General features: G+C 50.8%; 1 long non-coding RNA gene and 3 pseudogenes across 1 annotated transcript; 3 read left to right on the top strand and 1 right to left on the bottom strand.

The window, feature by feature from the left end:
- Positions 1-4178: 4178 nt before the first annotated feature.
- On the bottom strand, positions 4179-9930 carry LOC129533744 (uncharacterized). The gene is made up of 4 exons (XR_008680110.2): positions 9821-9930; positions 7609-7781; positions 4863-5116; positions 4179-4722 (listed from the first exon to the last, which is right to left on the bottom strand). It is a non-coding gene; the product is annotated as an uncharacterized lncRNA (long non-coding RNA).
- Positions 9931-10157: 227 nt separating this feature from the next.
- Positions 10158-10945, top strand: LOC129533747 (leucine-rich repeat-containing protein 37B-like; annotated as a pseudogene).
- A 685-nt stretch (positions 10946-11630) lies between these two features.
- On the top strand, positions 11631-12803 carry LOC129533532 (leucine-rich repeat-containing protein 37A3-like; annotated as a pseudogene).
- On the top strand, positions 12386-15003 carry LOC129533746 (leucine-rich repeat-containing protein 37A-like; annotated as a pseudogene).
- The last annotated feature ends 1207 nt before the right edge of the window (positions 15004-16210 follow it).

The following is a 16210-nucleotide window of genomic DNA, read 5'->3' on the forward strand; positions in this document are numbered from 1 at the left end:
CCCTAACCTCACTGCCCTCTCTCCCGCAAACTCCTTGCTTATCCCCCTCCTTTCTCCCTGCTGTTCCCGCAAAATGACGGTCACTCTGTTCTCTGCCTGGAAGACTCTTCCTCCAGACATCCTCATGGCCAGCTCTGTCTCCCTTGTAAGCATTAGCTCAAAATCCACCTTTTAAATGGATCCTACCCTGACACCCCTATTTATAATTGCAACCTGGCCGGGCGCGGTGGCTGACTCCTGTAATCTCAGCACTTTGGGAGGCCGAGGTGGGAGGACTGCTTGAGCCCATGAGTTCAAGACTAGCTTGGGCAAAAGACAGAGAGCCCCGTCTCTACGATTTAAAAAAATAAATAAATAAAATAATATTGCAACCAAACCCCTCATCTTGCTCTTTTTCTTGCTCTATTTTTGCCCTATTTTTTCTTTTCTTTCTTTTTATTTTATTTTATTGTTTTAAGGCAAGGCCTTCTTTTGCCTTCCAGGCTGGAATGTAGTGTCGGGATCATAGCTCACTACAGCCTCAAACTCCTGGGCTCAGGCCATCCTTTTGCTTCAGCCTCCCAAGTGGCTAGGTCTACAGGTGCATACAATCATGCCCAGCTAAATTTTAATTTTTTGTAGAGATGGAGTCTTGCTATGTAGCCCAGGCTGGTCTCAAACTCCTGGCCTCATGAGATCCTCCCGCCTCACCTCCCAAAGTTCTGAGATTACAGGTATGAGCCTCCACACCTGGCCTGCACTTTCTAACTTACTATATTCTATACTTATATTTGTTGTCTGAGTCCCTTCCCAGCGGCATATCCTCCCTCAATGTAAGCATCATTAATTACAGCTGGGCTCTTCGCCTATTTTGTCTATTGATGGATCACAAGCACCTAGAATGGTGCCTGGCACTTAGTAGATACTCAGTAATACATATTAAATGAATGACTAACAGTTACACACAGGAAAGCCAGCCTGAGGTTTCACACACCCAATGCACAGAGAATTTTGTGCCTGCAACACACAATGATTCACAGACTATGATGCCCATAAACATGATGCACACTCCCAGAGCTCCTAGGCCCCTCAACCCTCTTTTAACCAGGAACTCTCCTCATCCCCACCACCCCAAGCAGGAATAAGAAGCCCTAGTAGCTATCCTGGCCATCAGAATGGCAGACGAGGCTGCCCTGGCCTAACTCCTTCATGCCCTTAGTGGGCCTGAGGAGGGGCCCTTGGTGCCAGCCCCCATCCCCAAGCTCTTAGAGAATACAGCTGATGGGGGCCCAGACTTGGCCACCAGACATTACCATGGTGCTGGGCAGGTGCAGAGGAGCTCAGCAGAGTGTCTCTGGCCAGGACCTGAGGCCCTTTATATTCCTAAGCATCCCTGCCCCCTTTCCCTCTGAGGCTCCACTCCCAGCATAGCCTTCTTTTCCTCCCTGTGTCGTGACCTGAAAGTCCGGAATGGAGAGAAGGTGGGGGTGGAAGCACATGGGCTACCAGCTGTTCTGACCAGGTCACAGTCTCTGCCGGGGGCCCAGAAGTGTGGGTGGCAGAGGCAGGGAGGCCTGGGATGTCGGGTAACTTTTTGCTCCAAGTACACGGATCCTAGGGAGAAACTGGCTCTGGGCTTGAGAGGGGGCTGTGCTTTTCCCAGGGGTTACTGTCAGGGTTTGGAAGGGGGTTATGCTGAGACCAGATGCCCCTCCCCATCTGGCTAGATCCAAGGTGCCTCTGCCTCCTTCTCCTGCAGGGTTGCTTTGGGATCCCAGCACCCCTATTACCTCCCCCTAGGCCTGCTGCCATGGGGAGGGGGTGGAGTTGCAGTTTCTGGTTTCAGGATTGCAGGCCCCGCTGCACAACCTGGAGATTTTCTCAGCCTGCCTGGCCATTTTGGAGCCCCTGAGGCATGACCTGCTGAGCCTTCTGGAGGGTGGTGGGTCTTGGCTGCTTGGATGATGGACTTAGGCTTTGGCTGCCTCAGGCCACAGAGCCTCAGCTGTGTGGCCTGTCAGGTCCCCTCTACCTCCTCAATATTGCTGCTTTTATGGGGCAAGGTTGTAAAATGTGCGCCAATTCTTCGTGCCCACACCAACCCCAGAAGGGGCACAGTAGGAAGAGCAGGGGCTTCTGGGTAGGAATCCTGACTTCACTCCCTCCTGGCTGTGTGACCTTGATTAGGGGACATTATCTCCCCTGAGCCTCCACATCCTCATCTGTGAAATGGAGCTGGTTAAATCCTGGCATAGGACTGTCGTGAAGATGGAGTTGGGTGATGTAGCTCAGCCTCTGGGCAGCTCCTGGCACATGCTAGGTGATTAACAGGCGTGAGAGCCCCTCCACTCATAGAAGAACCCCCCCCAACCTTTTTTTTTTGAGATGGAGTCTCACCCTATCGCTCATACTGGAGTGCAGTGGCACGATCTCAGCTCACTGCAGCCTCTGCCACCCAGGTTCAAGCGATTCTCCTGCCTCGGCCTCCTGAGTAGCTGGGATTACAAGTGCTTGCCACCGTGCCCTACTAATTTTTGTATTTTTAGTAGAGATGGGGTTTCACCATCTTGGCCAGGCTGGTCTTGAACTCCTGACCTCGTGATCCACCCACCTCGGCCTCCCAAAGTGTGGGATTACAGGCGTGAGCCTCCACACCCGGCCTTAAAAGAACCCCTTTCTCCCATCTCCACTTCTCCCGAAAGTGTCTCATCTTCTGGCCTCTTCTCCTTATTAAAACTTGCCCTCGGCCAGGCATGGTGGCTCATGCCTGTAATCCCAGCACTCTGGGAGGCTGAGGTGAGAGGATCACTTGAACCCAAGAGTTTGAGAGTAGCCTGGGCAACATACTGAGACCTTGTCTCTACAAAAAAAATTTTAAAAGCCAGGTGTGGTGGCATGTGCCTGTGGTCCCAGGTACTGGGGAGGCTGAGGTGGGAGGATTGCTTGAGCCTGGGAAATTGAGGCTGCAGTGAGCCAGGATCGCGCCACTGCACTCTAGCCTGGGTGACAGAGCGAGACCCTGTCTCAAAACAACAACAAACAAACATACAAACCAACCCTGCTATCAGTGGGGGTGAGAAATTCAATGTCAATGTCAATATCACTGAAGTTTATGGGATGGCTCAGTAGCCAAGTGAGACCAGGACCGCATTTCTATGCAGCCAAGAATCTCTAGAAAAAGAAATGAAATTCCCATGATAAATTTCCATAGTACAGGTGGGAGGAGATATCTGGGGACCAGTGTACCCTAAATACCAGCAAACAGGCTATTCCTTATCCCCATTCGTCACAGCCCAGTGTTGAAGAGCTCAAGAGCTCAAACCATGTGTCCCTTTGCAGCCTTGGCTGCCCTTACAAACCCAGGCTTTTCTGCAGGCACTGAAGGCTCTCAGCCCCTTGCTCTTCCAGACTCTCTTACTCATTCCAGGAACTATAGAAGAGTATGGGGAGGGAGGAAAGGGGGAAGAGAGGAAAGGAAGAAGCTCAGACGCTGCCTGCTGCTCTCTGAGGGCAGGAGGCGGTAGTGGTAGCCCTGCAATGGGCAGGACGAGGGAATGTGGCTTGAGGACACAACTCCGGGTGGGTCTCCCTGTCAACTGCCCCTTAAACTCTGACTGCGAGTTCCCACTTAAATGGAACTTCCAAATTCACTGCGGAGGACGTGCCCAAATTCCCAGAGGGCAGCAGGCCAGGGGCTATGGCCTCCACTTCTCAGAGAAGAACACTGAGATGCAAAGAGAAGCTACGCAGATACCTGGTGCCAGCACAGCTGGGGCTAAACCCGCCATTTTGACTCCAAGTGTGTGTGACCATTTGGATCGGCCTATTTCTGAGGCCGCTGAGATAAGCGCCGGGGGCTTCCTGTGATGCATGATGGTTCTCAAATATCATTCTCTGCTACCCACTGTGGAATAGACCCAATGATAGAGTGACCTTGAGTCTCCTGGCTGACTTGCCCCAGACTGACCATCCCACCCACTCCGGGACCACCGCTACTCCTTTCTGCTGGGTGTGGCCCAAAGCTGTCCTCCCACTGGCTCACTACTTCCTACCTGCCCTCAGTGCATCTGGGTGCTAGTGATGTCCTGAGAGAGGCCATCAGCTCGACTGCCGACTGTGGAGAGCAGCTGGCCTAGGAGAGGCCTGGCTGCCCTGTACAGCATCACTGCATTTTTTTTTTTAAATGTCCCATCAAAGCCCTTTCCCCTTGGTGAGGGAGTCACATGGTGACCTGTGTTCTCCCTTCTAGACTGCATGCTTCCCAAGGGCAGCTGGGGTCTTGTTCAGCTCTGAACCTCCAGCATCTAGCACAGTGCCTGGCTCACTGTGGGCCTCCATGGATGCTTAGTGGGTGGGTGGAGGTGGGAGGGAGGCAGGAAGAAGGGAGGGAGGTAGAATGGGAGTGGAAGGGAGGGAGGAACTGATAGATCAATGGATGTGATGAACAAAGGGACGCTAAAGGAGTGAACAAATGCATGGCCTGGCTCATGTCATGGGGCCTGGAACCCGCTGCCACCCGTCCTCATGTCTTCATGTGCCTTGTTTCGCGTGTGTGTGTGAAGAGGCAGAGGAAGGTAACTGGGGGACCCCCCTCTCATCTGTGGGCTCCTCCAGGACTGGGCTTGTGTCTCCTCTTCTCTTGGATCTTCCTTGCTCCTCTGCTCCCCGAAACCTGAGGCTGGGCCACACCTGGTCTTCAACTGGCCCTCATTAATCCCAGGACTCTTCTCATTTGGAACCATGCTAGGGTAGCAAGGGCAGTGTGGTCTGGGCACAGGGTCCAGGGGAGAGGAAAAGGCAGCCTCTCCCAGCCTCCTCCTCCTCCCAGAAGCCTTCTTCCCCCACCCCCCCAGCCCTCCTCCTCCCATAGCCCTCCTCCCCACCTCACTTGAGCAGGCCCCTCCTGCCCTCCAAGCTGTAGTTCCAGCGCTCATGCCGGAACTGGAACTGGCACTCCAGGCCGAGGTGCATGGCGTCCCACAGGGTCTCAGCCAGGCTGGGCTCCCTCCCGCAGAGCTGCTTCTGCTGCCGGGACAACTTCAGCAGGTCACACTGCTTCAGGTGGGCCCTGCCCTGTGCCGGGGCCACCACAGTGCCCAGTCCTGGGAAGGGCATCAGGACCTCCCACCTGGTCAGGCTGGAGAGGGCGAGAGGACAGAGACGGGTGAGCCTTGGGGATGGTGGTGAGGGGCAGGTGAAGGGAAGGGGGCCTCCTTGGGTGCCCCCAGTGTGGGTGGAATATACATCATTTCAGGGCTCACCCCAAAAGAAGTAACCCCGTTCTGGGACATCCTGGGCTCCTAGCCAGGGTAAAAGAGCAAAGGTGGGCTAGGTGCGGTGGCTCACACCTGTAATCCCAGCACTTTGGGAGGCCAAGGCAGGCGGATTGCTTGAGTCCAGGAGTTTGAGACCAGCCTAGATGACATAGCGAAACCCCATCTCTACTAAAAGTATGAAAATTAGCCAGGCATGGTGGCACAAGCCTGTAGTCCCAGGTACTTGGGAGGCTGAGGCAGGAGGATAGTTTGAGCCCAGGAGGTGGAGGCTGCAGTGAGAAGAGATCACGTCACTGAACTCCAGCCTAAGCAACCGAGTGAGACCCTGTCTCAAAAAAGAAAAAAAAAGAAAAGCAAAGCAAAAGTAGAACCAGGCAATGGCTCCTTTTTTGTTTGTTTGCTTGTTTATTTGTTTGTTTGTTTGAAACGTAGTCTTGCTCTGTCGCCAGGCTGCAACCTCCACCTCCCGGGTTCAAGCGATTCCCCTCCCTCAGCCTCCCAAGTAGCTGGGACTACAGGCATGCACCACCACCACGCCTGGCTAATTTTTGTATTTTTAGTAGAGATGGGGTTTCACCATGTTGGCCAGGATGGTCTCAATCTCCTGACCTTGTGATCTGCCTGCCTTGGCCTCCCAAATTGCTGGGATTACAGGTGTGAGCTACCGCGCCCGGCTGCAATAGCTCTTAAAGTGCCACATCCTGCTTAGATGTGGCACTTATCATGTTGCTCATGTGCCACTGGCCAGGGTAAATCCTGTGGTAAAGCCAGGAGTAGTCAGAGAAGCCCACATTCCTCTGAGCCAAGGGCACAGCTCTCCTGTTTGGAGCCACTTGCCTTAACCAGGACTTCTGACTGGATGCCACGTCCTCTCTGTATGCCCCAGAAGTTGGAAGCCTCACCAGAGGGTATGCGGCCTGGCCAGGCCCCAGGTGGCCTCAGAAATCATCCGTAGATTCCACACCCATCAGGTGCAGTCAAACCATCATGGAGCATATCTCTGAAACCTCTGAGCAGAGACAGATGCTATCGGGCTCCCCTTGGCCTAGCCTGACCCTGGGCTCCTCTCCCAGACAGGGTGAGGGCAGGGACCCGTTAATCATTAATCTGGGGCAAATGGGTAATTTTACAGTCCACCAGGTCTACACCCAAACCCCTCCCTGCAGCCTGGCAGGAAGCCCTCAGAGACTTTGCAGGTCCAGAGCAGAACTGGATGTCAACTCCAGCTGAGGAGGCCACGCCTTGACTGGCTTCCAGTGTGGAGGGCAGCTTGGGGCTGCAGCTACCTTGCCCTCAAATGTCCTCCTCCTCACACCAAGGGCTGGTGTGAGTGGCGACTTCTGCTCACATGATTCCAGTGTTTCAGAAACTGGACCTCCCTGGTAGCAGCTGATTGACAGAGGAGGGAGCAAGCAGGGAGTGATGGAAATTTTGGCCAATGAAGCTGCATATCCTTCAAGACCTGCCTCATATGCCATTTTAAGAATAACAGCTATTATTATTGTATCATCATAGCTACATTATATGTCATATGATATGATATATAACACATTATTATTTTTACTACTTTTTTTTGAGACAGAGCCTCACTGTGTTGCCCAGGCTAGAGTGCAGTGGCATGATCTCTGCTCACCGTAACCTCCGCCTCTCAGGTTCAAGCAATTCTCCTGCCTCAGCCTCCTGAGTAGCTGGGACTACAGGCGCGGGCCACCACGCCTGGCTAATATTTGTATATTTAGTAGACACGGGGTTTCACCATGTTGGCCAGACTGGTCTCGAACTCCTGACCTCAAGTGTCCACCCACCTCAGCTTCCCAGAGTGTTGGGATTACAGGAGTGAGCCACCACGCCCAGCCCAAGCTGTGTTCTTGTCTGGGACTCCCCTATAGTATGGAGTGGAGGCTCTAAGTTGGTTTGCCTAACTAAAGGCGTCATCCTTGATTATGACCTCTGACATCTGGAGAGTGCCAGAATTCCCTAGGCTGCACTTGGGCCCAGGGAACCTCACCTCTACAAAAAAATATAAAAATTAGCTGGGCGTGGTGGCATGCACCTGTGATCTTCTTCCTTTGTGGTGCAAAATCTTATTTCTGCCTACTGGCCAATTTATCAGGAATATGCACCCTGGTGTTTCAATCTCCAAACAATAACATTTTGCCTAACAAACTATTCAGGTTCAGGTTCCTTTAGTAATGCCTGTTTCCTCCCCCCACCCCACACACCAAGCGGGCTGTACACTTCATTCCCGTTAGCAGGACTAAATATCTCTGCTACACTCGGCACCGGGATAGCCAGTTGGAGGACCCCTAATTTTCTGCCTCCTAATACTAACAATTGGCCCATGTGTACTCACCTTCATATCCTGCTTTATCTCCCAAAGGCTGAACTCCCTTGTTCAGGCAACCACCCAGAAACACATGAATACCGTCATTCTCCTCTGCCACGTCCGGTATCAGCGCCTCAAGGAAAACAACTCTGAAGTCAAACGCCCACTGCTTCAAAACCCACACGCCGAGTACAGCACCCCTATTCAGAAGGAAGTAGCCAGACAATCAACAACACAACACCCCTCTTCCTTTTATATTAAAGTAAAAGGCAAGAATGTTAGCCAAACTGCACCATGTTGCAAGTTCCTTGCTATTTTGCAGACCTTGGTCAAAGCGAAACATTTCACAGGGGTTCAGGCCATGAGAAACATCCTACCTAACCACCTGACCACAGGGCGGACAAAGGCCCAACGAAAGAAACATCCCTGGCCTGGTGCAATGGCTCACACCTGTAATCCCAGCATTGTGGGAAGCTGAGGCGGGCAGATCACTTGAGGTCAGGAGTTCGAGATCAGCAGCCTGGCTAACATGGCGAAACCCTGTCTCTACTGAAAACAGAAAAATTAGCTGGGTATGGTGGTGCACACCTGTAATCCCAGCTACTCAGGAGGCTGAGGTAGGAGAATTGCTTGAACCCAGGAGGCAGAGGTTGCAGTGAGCCGAGATCACGCCACTGCACTCCAGCCTGGGCAACAGAGTGAGACTCCATCTAAAAAAAAAAAAAAGAAAAAAAAAGAAAAAAAGAAAAAGAAAACAAAAAAGAAAGAAAAGAAAAAGAAACATCCTTGTCATATCTTGCTGGACAAAGGTCCAAGGAACACCATGATGACATCCCGCTGGAACAAGGGCCAGAACCACCTCATCATGGGAACATCTCATCAATATCCTGCCAGGCAGCAAGCCCTACTGTCCAGACCCCTCCCCACCATACCTATAAATTGCCCTAGCCTGTAAGCAGTGGTGGGCTGTGGCATGAGGCTGGTCTCCCACTTCTGTAGGGTTTATGCTGGACATAAAACCTGCATTTGCTGTTGAGCTGCCCTCTTTCTGTGTGTCTTTCTTTAACCCTCGCTTTTTCTTCAAAACCTAACAACAGTAACATGCAGTACAGGTTTATAGCCTAGGAGTCATAGGCCATACCATAGCCTAGGTGTGCTATAGGCTATACCACCTAGGTTTGTGTAAATATATGCTATGATGTTAGCACAATGGTGCAATCACCTAATGACACCTTTCTCAGACTCCTCACGTGGCAAGCAATGAATGACTGTATATGAAAGCCTTAAATAGGGATTAACTTTCTAAATTAATCTCTAAAAGAAAAGTCATTATTTACTACATATGAATTTTTTTTTTTAAAAAGGAGCAGGAGTGTTTCATTTCAGTGGGAACTTAATTTGGAGCTAGAGTGTTTTATTTAACTTTCACCGCAAAGTTGCAAAGTGTTTTGTTTTGAAGTTTTTCCCTGTAAAATAAATATTTTAATTCAATTTAAATAAAACCCACCAAGGAAACCTTAAGCTTTAAGAAGACTAGCTTCCTGTGAAATGTGAGAGGAAGTCAGCAATGATTTCAGAAAACTGATTATAACAATAGCTCCATCCCTAAATGAGGCAAACCTTGGAATCCCTTCCACTTTAAAGCCATCACTATGCACCCTATGCCTATGCTAGGCACTGGAAGAAGATGAAGCACCTTCTTGGAGTTTACATGCTGGTAATTATGCCAGACAGTAATAAAATAGGTAAGAACGGCTGTGGGGGAAGTCAGCTGGGTTCTAGTTACAGTCGCATTTCAGGAAATTATTTAACATGCTGACTTTAACAACCTAAGCCTCTTCTCTATGTGTGCACACGGGGTAGATCTCTGAAGGGTGACACTGTAACTTCTAGGGTAATGGCTGTGTTCAGTCAAGGCAGGATGACAGTTCAGCCTCCTCCCAGGCTGGTGCAAAGGGCTCTTCACTTGTATTAAAGCCTTCTCTCCCAGACCGAATTGCCTACCCCCAACACCCCTCCTACAGAAAATTTGGAGTCCTCGCTCATTCCCTGGCAGCCCCTACCTAATAGGATGGTGAATTAATTATCAAACATGCAACAAAAGATACCGAAAGTTTAGCGAAAATGGCAACATTTTGGAATAAATGATTGTAATGTGCGTCCTCCCTGCCACCCTAACTGGTGCCCATTTTGCAGGTCAGTCGCTCTCCCTGGAAGGAAGAGTATTCTCGGATTTCACCTTGGAGGAGGAAGAGTTCAGGCTGCCAGAACTGGACTAGCACTTCTGAATATCCAGAGGCGAGGTCCTGTGACTTCCTTGGGAAGCTGTGCAGCCCCCGACCCCACCCCACTTCACCCCAACAGGCCACTGGAGTCCTGAGACCACCCAGGTCTGCGGCCCAAATCCTTCCTCACTAAGGGGAGGGGAGGGGTGTTCCAGCGGGGCGGGCGGGAAGGGGACCTTGGGCGGGATTGTGACTTAAGATCGCCCTGGTGACATGGAGTGGATCTGGACCCCAACCTAATAAAGGTGGCGTAAATAAAGGTGTCATTAACGACGGGGCGGGGCGCGTGTTTGTCAGGGGCACGAGCGTCTGGGGGCTGCCAGAATGGCTCCCGCTCAGTGCACGGCGCCAGCGCGTGTCATGTCCCGGCAGAGTCCCTGGGGCCCACGGCCCCTCCTCACGTGGCAACTATTGTGGCTACTAGTCCAGTAGGCTCAGCCTCTGGAGTGGATCAAAGACCCGCTCCAGCTGACCTCTAATACCCTGCGGCCGACTGAGCCCTGGTCTTCCCGCTCCTCGCTCCTCCCATCTCCCGTGGGAATCTCCCCATGCGCTTACTCCCCCGGCAGACCCGAGGGGCTTTGATTACATGGGGTCCTCTGCTACCTCGCAGATATCAGCCCCGCCCCATTTGGTTCCATTCCTGGACACGGATTCAGCTGGAGAGGTGCTCCCGGGGCCAAAGCAGTTCTCTGCTGCACACCAGGATCTAAATTACAGGCTGATTAGACAAGAAAGGCTCCCAAAGGCGGTTCCAATGCTGGACTGGGATCAGAACCAGACCCTAGTTCAGCCTCCTCGCCTCAAAAGTAAGGTTCAAACTGCAGGTCTAGATCAGGCTGCAGATCATCAGGCAGATGAAATACTTGTTCCACCTCTAGACAGTAAGGATTCAAAAGCAACCAAGTTTATTGTTTCGCCCAAGAACAGGAAGAAAGATCTAGCTCAGCATCGGAAGCTTGCTAAGGTTGTTGGAACTCCACACCGATTTATATCAAAACCTTAGCAGAATGGGCCGGGCGCGGTGACTCACACCTGTAATCCCAGCACTTTGGGAGGCCGAGGTGGGCGGATCACAAGGTCAGGAGATCGGGACCACCCTGGCTAACACGGAGAAACCCCGTCTCTACTAAAAATGCAAAAAATTAGCCAGGTGTGGTGGCGGGAGCATGTAGTCCCAGCTACTTGGGAGGCTGAGGCAGGAGAATGGCGTGAACCTGGGAAGCAGAGGTTGCAATGAGCCGAGATCACGCCACTGCACTCCAGCCTGGGCGACAGAGCGAGACTCCGTCTTAAAAAAAAAAAAAAAAAAAAAAAAAACCTCAGCAGAATGAATATTCAATTACAGATATACTGTATCCCGGCAGCCTGCCTCCAGAACTCTGGGTGAACTCAGATGAGCCTCCAGGACCGCCTGAGCAAGTTGGACTTTGTCAATTCCATCTAGAGCCCGAAACTCAAAATCCAGAGACCCTTGAAGACATCCAGTCCTCTTCGCTCCAGCAACAAGCCCCAGTGCATCTTCCACAGCTCTCTGAGGAGGAATCTTCTCTAACCCATCAGGAGGCCCCAGCTCTGCCTTCACAGTCTCTTCAGGGGGCCTACTCTTCTTCAACAGAGCAGGAGGCCCCAGGACAGCAGCGACCTGCCTCTGAAGAGTTTGTAGCTCTGCCATTGATACACCACGAGGTAAATGTTCCATTGAAAAGTTGGAGTGAAGCTCAGCACTCATGCTCGCCCAATGTCACAGTCAAACCTGTGGATATGGAGCTTGCAGTAACTCTAGAGCCAGGTAAGGAACTTACGTCAAGCCAGGAACAGGCCGCAGCTCAGCCTCCAGGGCATCCCGAGGAGGTGGACTCTTCCTCAACCCAATTAGAGGCCCCAGCTCAGACACCAGAGTGCTCTGAGGAGACAAAACCTCCTGCAACCCAGCAAGAGACCCCAGCTGAGCCTCTAGGTTCTCCTGTGGAGGCTGAACCTTCCCCCAGTGAGCAGGAGCAGCCAGCTCAGCCTTCTGAGTTTCCTGGGGGGGTTGAACCTTCTCAGATCCAGCAGGAGGCCCCAGCTCAGACTCCAGAGTCCTCTATGGAGAGTCTAGCTCAAACTCTACTGAATCATGAGGTGACAGTTCAACCTCCAGGTGAGGATCAAGCTCATTATAACTTACCCAACATTAGAGTTAAACCTGCGGATGTGGAGGTTACCATAACTTCAGAGCCTACCAATGGGACAGAATCTTCCCAAGCCCAGCAGGAGGCCCCAATTTAGCCTCCAGAGGAGGTGGAACCTTCTGCAACCCAACAGGAGGCTGCAACTGAGCCTCCAGGTCCTCCTATGGAGCCTGAACTTTCCCTTCGTGAGCAGCAGCAGCCAGCTCAGCCTTCTGAGTCTTCTGGAAAGGTTGAATCTTCTCCAGCCCAGCAGGAGACCCCAGCTCAGCCTCCAGAACATCATGAAGTCACAGTTTTACCTCCAGGTCACCATCAAGCTCAGCATTCAGATTTGCCCAATGTCACTGTTAGGCCTCCAGACATGCAGCTCACCATAGCAACAGAGCCTACTGCAGAGGTGGGAACTTCTCCAGTCCACCAGGAGGCTACAGCTCAGCTCTCAGGGCCAATTAATGATGTAGAAATTTCTGCCACCCAGCATGGGGGCCCACCTCTGCCTCCAGAGTCATTGGAAGAGGCTGAGCCTTTAACAGTTCAACAGGAGACTTCAGTTCAATCTCCAGAACCTATTAATAATGAGAACCCCTCTCCAACCCAGCAGGAGGCTGCAGCTGAGCGTCCACAGACCCCTAAGGAGGTTGAGTCTTCTCTAATCCAGTAGGAGTCCCCAGCTCAGACTCCAGAGCTCCCTAATGAAGTTGTAGCTCAACCTCCAGAGCATCATGAGGTAACAGTTCCCCCTCTAAGTCATGATCAAGTTTAGCCTCCAACATTGCACAATGCCACTGTTAAACCTGTGGATCACGTGGTTACCATGACTCCAGATTTCACTAATCAGGTTGAAATTTTAACCCAACAGGGGGCCCCAGCTCAGCCCTTAATGTCTCCTAAGCAGTTTCAACATTTGAAATACCAGCAAGAGATTATAATTCAGCAGCTAAATACCCCTGAAAATGATGAACTTACTCCAGTCCATCAAGAGCCCACAACTCAGTCTCCAACTCAGCTCTCCTCAGACTTTGAAAGTTCATTGAATGATGAGATGATATTTTCACTTCTAGATCTGTCTTCAGTATTCAGAAGTAATTCAACTTTGCCTAATACCACAGTCAAAAATGTGGATATGGAGCTTACCATACCTGCAGCGTCACTATGGAAGTTGAACCTTCTCCAGTCCAGCAGGACAACCCTTCTATTCCCACTGAGCAGGCTGACTTTTCTCTAGCCCATCCTGATCTCCCTTCCCCACCTCTGCATTCTCCTGAAAAGGTTAAATCTCCAGTCCAGCAAGAGGCCACAGCTCAGACTTCAGATTCCCCTAAGGAGGTAGAACCTTCTCCAGTCCAGCAAGAGTTTCCAGCTGAGCTACCAGAGCCCCCTAAGGAGGTTGAACCATCTGCAACCCAGCAGGAAGCCTCAGGTCATCCTCCAAAGTCCACTGAAGAGGTCAGTCCTCCACTGCAGCAGGAGATACCAGCTCAGGCATCAGAGCCACCTGAGAAGGTCGAACCATCTCCAGTCCTATAGCAGGCCCCAACTTAGCTTTTAGAGCCACTTAAAGAGGTAGAATCCTCTCCAGTCCAGCAGGTAGTCCCTGCTCAGTCTTCAGACCCCCCCTATGGTGATAGAACCCTCTCTGACCCAGCAGATGGCCCCATCTTTGCCTCCAGAGTTCCCTCAGGAGGTGGAACCATATCTAACTCAGCAGGAGGTTCCAGCTCAGATTCCAGAGCCCCCTATGGAGGCAGAACCTTCTCCAACCCAGCAGGAGGCCACAGTTCAGACTCCAGAGCCCCCTAAGGAGGTAGAAACTTCAAGCCAGCAGATGGTCCCATCTCAGCCTCCAGAGCCACCTAAGGAGGTTGCAGCTCAACCTCCAGCTCATTATGAGGTGACAGTTCCAACACAAGGTCAGGATCAAGCTCAGCATTCAATATTGCCCAGTATCACAGTTCAACCTTTGGATCTGGGACTTACCATCACTCCAGAATCCACTACAGAGGTTGAACTTTCTCCAACCGTCCAGGAGACCCCAACTCAGCCTCCTAAGAAAGTTGTAGCACAACTTCCAGTATATCAAGAGGTAACAGTTCCAACACCAGGTCAGGATCAAGCTCAGCATCCAATGTCACCCAGCGTTACAGCTCAACCTTTGGACTGGGACTTACCATCACTCCAGAACCCACTATGGAGGTTGGACATTCTATACCCCTGAAGAAGACTCTAGTTCCTCCAAAGCACCCTAAGGTGACACTTCCACATCCAGACCAGGTTCAGACCCAGCATTCAAACCTGACTCAAGTCAACAGTTGAACCTCTGGACCTGGAGCTTACCATAACTACAGAACCTACTACAGAGGTTAAACTGTCTCCAACCACAGAGGAGACCTCAACTCAGCCTCCAGACCCAGGGCTTGCCATAACCCCAGAACCCACTACAGAGATTGGACATTCTACAGCCCTGGAGAAGACTACAGCTCCTCATCCAGACCAGGTTCAGACTCTGCATCAAAAACTGACTGAAGTCACAGGTCCACCTACTGAGCTAGAACCTACTCAGGATTCACTGGTGCAGTCTGAAAGTTACATCCAAGATAAGGCTTTAGCTGCACCAGAGGAACAGAAGGCCTCCACAAGCACCAACATATGTGAGCTCTGTACCTGCGGAGATGAGATGTTGTCATGTATTGATCTCAGCCCAGGGCAGAGGCTCTCCCAAGTGCCTGTGCCAGAGCCCAACACCTACAATGGCACCTTCACCATCTTGTAAGAATCACCTTTCCTCAATTGTCCTCTGTGTCCTGCCTGACATGGCAGCCTTTTCCTGGAGGCCTTCCTGGGCCACCTTTATCTCCCCAAGCCATAGGGACAACTGACTTTCTGCTTTCACCTTTGCTTGTCAACTCTTCCTTCTCCTCATTCTCTTTTACTGTTAGGCCCCTTCTCCACTCTTTTACTTGTGATTGCTCAGCAACATACATCTTAAATGTACAAATTATTGAGTGAAAGAGGTGATACAGAAAATAATATGTATAACATGATTTCATTTATATAATATTATATAATGTTCAAGGTGGCAAAACTAAACTATATTGTTTATGACTGACATATAATAGATAAAACTACATTTTATTTTATTTATTTTTGAGAAAGCGTCTGCGGTGGTGCAAACATGGCTCGCTGCAGCCTGGACCTCCCATGCTCAAGCAATCCTCCCATCTCAGCCTCTCCAGTAGCTGGGACTACAGGTGCATACCAACATGCCCAGCTAATTTTTAAATTTTTTCTAGAGACAAGGTCCTGCTGTATTGCTCAGACTGGTCTTGAACTCCTGGGCTCAAGCAATCCTCCTGCCTTGGCCTCCCAAAGTGCTGTGATTACAAGTGTGAGCCACCTTGCCCAGCCGGAACTATTTATTTATCTTATTTTATTTATTTATTTTTATTTATTTATTTTTTTTGAGACAGAGTCTCACTTTGTCACCCAGGCTGGAGTGCGATGGTGCTATCTTAGCTCACTGCAACCTCTGTCTCCAAGGTTTAACCGATTCTCCTGCCTCAGCCTCCTCTGAGTAGCTGGGATTACAGGCACATGCCACTACCGCCTGGGTAATTTTTGTTTTTTTAGTAGAGACAGGTTTTCGCCATGTTGGCCAGGCTGGCCTCAAACTCCTGACCTCAGGTGATCCACCCGCCCTGGCCTCCCAAAGCGCTGGGATTACAGGCGTGAGCCACCATGCCCAGCCAGAGCTACATTTTAAAAGCAAGAATATTATTACAAAAGTCAGGATAGTGGTTACCTATAAGGGTTAGAGAGAGGGGTATGATTGGAAAGGGGCACACTGGGGGCTTCTGGGATCATTAATTTATTTCCTTGTTGCTGAAATGAAGACAACCCTCACGGAGTTGTCATCACCCTGGAGAGGAAGGAGACAGCCAAAAGAGAGAAGTATTGTCTTGTAGACTTATTAGATTCACATAGTATATTGTCCTTCTCCAGCATGTAAGGCGTTGTCTAAATAGGTCCAGTTAAAGCACTACAGGGTAGCCATTTTTAAAAAAAATTGTTGGCCACATTTTTAAGTTCACAGGGGAGGGGGAATGTCTCACACTCCAGCCCTCCTGAGCCTAGGCCTTCTGTGAGATGTGTCACCCTTTCTTGGACACCATA

This window comes from Gorilla gorilla, chromosome 4, assembly GCF_029281585.2.
Source record: "Gorilla gorilla gorilla isolate KB3781 chromosome 4, NHGRI_mGorGor1-v2.1_pri, whole genome shotgun sequence".
In the NCBI taxonomy this organism is placed as follows: domain Eukaryota; kingdom Metazoa; phylum Chordata; class Mammalia; order Primates; family Hominidae; genus Gorilla; species Gorilla gorilla.